General features: G+C 33.3%; 1 long non-coding RNA gene across 1 annotated transcript; it reads left to right on the top strand.

The window, feature by feature from the left end:
- The first annotated feature begins 1,031 nt into the window (after nucleotides 1–1,031).
- On the top strand, nucleotides 1,032–3,669 carry LOC107410450 (uncharacterized). Its single transcript, XR_001580816.4, has 4 exons — nucleotides 1,032–1,262; nucleotides 1,514–2,255; nucleotides 2,660–2,853; nucleotides 2,948–3,669. It is a non-coding gene; the product is annotated as an uncharacterized LOC107410450 (long non-coding RNA).
- Nucleotides 3,670–4,139: the final 470 nt, after the last annotated feature.

Here is a 4,139-nt window from a genome sequence, read left to right as displayed (position 1 = left end):
GATTTTATTGTTTTTTTTGTAGATCAAAATGTTTTGTTATATTTATTGTATTTAAATTTAACAATTTTGCTATCATATATTTTTAAAAAGTTTTTTTTGATAATATATATATATATATATATTTGAAAATTTAATGCAGTACAGCAATATAAATTAAAAGGTACAACTCATTATATCTCATTTTAGTTAGATATACTATGCTTCTCAATTAATAAAATTTTCTCGCATCATTGAAGTTTGTTTAAAAAAAGGAAAAAAATTTAGCCCCCCAAGATATGAAATCCTGGCTGGCTTCGTCATGCATGCATGCATGATATATAAGTGTATTATATATATAGGTGATGATTATATTGAATTATAATATACAAGTGAAAGGACAAGAGGAATACATGTCAAATATGTCATGCAACTTTTCATGCCATCACTAAAAATTTATAATATGTAACTTCTTTTTTTTATTTTTTATTTTTTTAAACTGCAATAATATGCAACTTTTCATGGCATCACTAAAAAGTACTTTTCATGATGGATGGACTCCCAATTGTTTTTCTTGTTTGCATATAAAAATATAATAAATGCTATAAAATGAAATTAATGCATCAATTCGAAATGTTGGATTTAATATTGTAATTGGAAGTACAAAATGAAATTTAATTTTTCAATTTGGTTATAAAATTGATATATCACAAATATTATAAAGTCGAACTTTTTTAATGCAATGGTTAATTGATTTTCCGTTTCAGGTCGACCTTGAGGACCAAGAATGGTCACTTATCCGTTCAGCCTAAATTACGAGGATATCCTTGGTGATTTGAGAAGGAAAGAATAACAAAATAAAAACCAGTATTACAATCTGCTACGTGTCAACATTTTGGAGGCTTCAGAATTAGACGTCCATCCAACCATCAAAATTCGATTAAAATGAAAGTCAGACATCCATCCAACGGTCGAAATTTGATTAAAATAAGACCGTTGGGAGAAGCATATCAGCTCTTCAGCTACGAAGTCTAAACACAGGAACTAGAAAACCGGCCTTTCTCACAGGATGGTGGTGACAGAACCATAGAACTCTCTGAACGAGGAGAGGCTCTCAATAGTCGTCTTCAAACGTTATTCTTCTCGACGCTGTTTCCAAGCATCGGTTGTGGAGTTCGTGACCCGAATCACAGATTGAGACCTCCCTTAGATATCAAAGCGATTCCAAAGCTTTAAATTTAAGAAGGAAATCCCAATCGACATTCGACTCCAAAATGCACTTGCAGGTACTGTTTTCTTCCACTAACCGTACTCGCTCTTTGTCTTTTTTATCATTTCCCCAGTTTCTTACTTGATTCTCTGTTTTATTTTAAATTTTTAGACTGTTAAAAGACTTTTTCATGCTTTCCCCTCTGATTTATTAGCATATATAATATTGAGTATATTTTTAATACGAGCTTCATCAGTCTTGGACGCTAGTATATACTTTTATTTATTTGCTAATTTAATATATATATATATATATATATATATTTAGGTTCATCCGGAGCTGGATAAAAGCGTGGGGACTTCGAGATATCTCAGGGGCGCTTTTGAGAGAGGCCTGTTTCATAGATGTATGTTTCACTTGTGGGGTTTTTATTGATATGTCTGACGGAGCTTACTTTAATACTTGGTATGCTTAAGATGCCCGTCGATCTGCGAAATACCGCTGAATATTCTTTGTACTGTTGTTGCTTTTTGGGTCGGTCTCCTTTTGATCTGATTTTGATGGAGCTTAATCAAATTTCCAAGGCTTTTCCTACTACAAATTGATGGGAAGCTCAGTGGAAGTGGGTTCTTCCGAAAGTGGGGTTACGTTGAAGAGGGACCACCCTCTTCTTTGCTCTTCATAGCCAACTGGTAGAGCTGAGAGACACACCCATTTTACAGAGACACAGATGGAGGTTTACCCAGATTTTTTTTTTTTCCCCAGAAGCTAGATTATCTCCCATGGGTTTGCACTGTGGCGGTAATCCTTTTCATTGTGGTACTTTTCCAGATACTTTTACCTGGTTCAGTCATAGAAAAAGTCAGGGAATACATTAAGAGATGGGGAATTTAATTTTAGTTCAGGTGAATTGTTGTTTCTTAAGGAGTTTTGTCAGTAGGATTTTGGCGCTGATATTAGATTTAAGCCTCATAAGCTTTTGGAGAAATTCCAGAAAGAAGCTGGAGAGGCGAAATTTTCCAATGCAACACTGCAACATATTAGGAATTGGAGTCCCCAGATTGCAGTGGTAAACATGCGACTTCTGTCATACTTCACATCAATTATTTTATTTCTTTTCGTCCTTTTTTTTTTCCGTCCTTTTTTTTCTTTTTGGTAATGTTGCATTTTTATTTCAGATTATTGTGCTAGTAACATATGGGATTACAAAGCTATGCTGTGACAAGAAAACTGTTATTTTCTTATTGATATTTGGGAACCAAGTTCTTTTCTTTTATCCTTTGAGTAATCAAACTGGCTAATACTAAAATTCACATTAATATTAAAATCATGGGTTCACTGTGAGCGCATTTGTTTTCTGTACACATATATAGCAATACTTCTTATATCTTGCTCCTTGTATTATTGACTGCGGCGTAAATGGAAATATTATAAGCTCTATATTTTATTTTTCCATTGTTGGATCTCAAACAGGAAAAATTAAGGAAACCGCAGAGCACTTCAAATTGACTGAGATGAATAATAATTCAGTAGACACTCTTCATAGTGCAAGACGGCAAGATCCACACGAGCTAGCTGTTTTTAATTTTGATAGTATATTAGTTGCTACAAATGACTTCAACATAACAAATAAACTTGGGCAAGGAGGTTTTGGTTCCGTTTACAAGGTAATTTATTAGTTATTTGTATATTTGATTTATTATTGCTGCTTAAACGTGAAAACATAAATGGATTGACAAAATTAATGGTTGATATTGCCAGGGAGTACTACATGATGGAAAGGAACTGGAAGTAGCCATTAAAAGGCTATCTAGTAACTCAGAGGGCATACAAGAGTTCAAGAATGAGTTGACTTTGATCTCCAAATTCCAGCACAGAAATCTTGTTAGGCTTATGGGTTGCTGCATACACAGAGAAGAGAAGTTACTAATTTATGAGTTCATGCCGAACAAAAGCTTGGATTTCTTTCTCTTTGGTTGGTTCCACATAAGGCACATATAGTCTCACTTTTAGAGGAATGGTCATTTATTGTTTGCTCAAAACAATTTGTAGATACGCCTATCATAGCCCAGTAGGAAAGTTCTGCTAATTAGTACTACTCTTATCTTCTTCCCCTAAAAGCTATTAGCATAAAACAGCTCTATTGACTGAATTCTATTGGTTGTTGCATTGATTAATTAGACCGAAGAAGAAGATCAGAACTAAATTGGGCTAGACGCTTCAACATTATTCATGGTGTTGCTAAAGGCCTTGTATATCTCCATCGGTCGGCCGGTGGGTTTCTCTGATTTTAGGATGATTTCTACTGGATATGTAGTACCTTTCTGGCTTTCAGATCTATTTTCGATGAAGATTTTATGTAGTACCTTTTTGGCTTTCAGATCTATTTTCGATGAAGATTTTATGAACAAAATTTTATGAGTAAAGTTTGAATTTCTATTTGTGCTCCGGCCCTGATGGTCGGCCGTTGGGTTTCTCTGATTTTTCTTTGTTAACCATTGTTATGAGTTTATTCTTTTTATGTTTTTTTTCCGATGGGGAGAGACAAGATTGTTAGGAGCCCATATTAAGAATAGTTTGCCAAGTTACAACCCATGTTTTATGAGCCCTTTTTCTTTAATGTTGAAAATCTAAGCCCATTTTAAGAGCCTTTGAAAGCAGCCCATATCTCAAAAGGCCATATTCTTGATTTTTGAGATTCTAAGCCCATTTGTGAAATTAGCCCAATTAAGGAAAACATATATTTAAAAAAAAAAAAAATGATTTAAAACCCTAGTACATGGGGCATGAAAACCCAATTTTTTTTTTTTTTAAATATATGATTTTGTATAAAAGAAATATAACTTCAGATTTCTGTGAGTTATACAGAAATTATATGTAAAAAATATCATTTCAAAAAATATTTTGAATACTTTTGTGTTTAATCCTTTTTTTTCTTTCTTTCTTTTTTGGT

Source organism: Ziziphus jujuba, chromosome 10, assembly GCF_031755915.1.
Source record: "Ziziphus jujuba cultivar Dongzao chromosome 10, ASM3175591v1".
Lineage (NCBI taxonomy): Eukaryota > Viridiplantae > Streptophyta > Magnoliopsida > Rosales > Rhamnaceae > Ziziphus > Ziziphus jujuba.
This window is presented reverse-complemented; position numbering and strand designations above follow the sequence as displayed.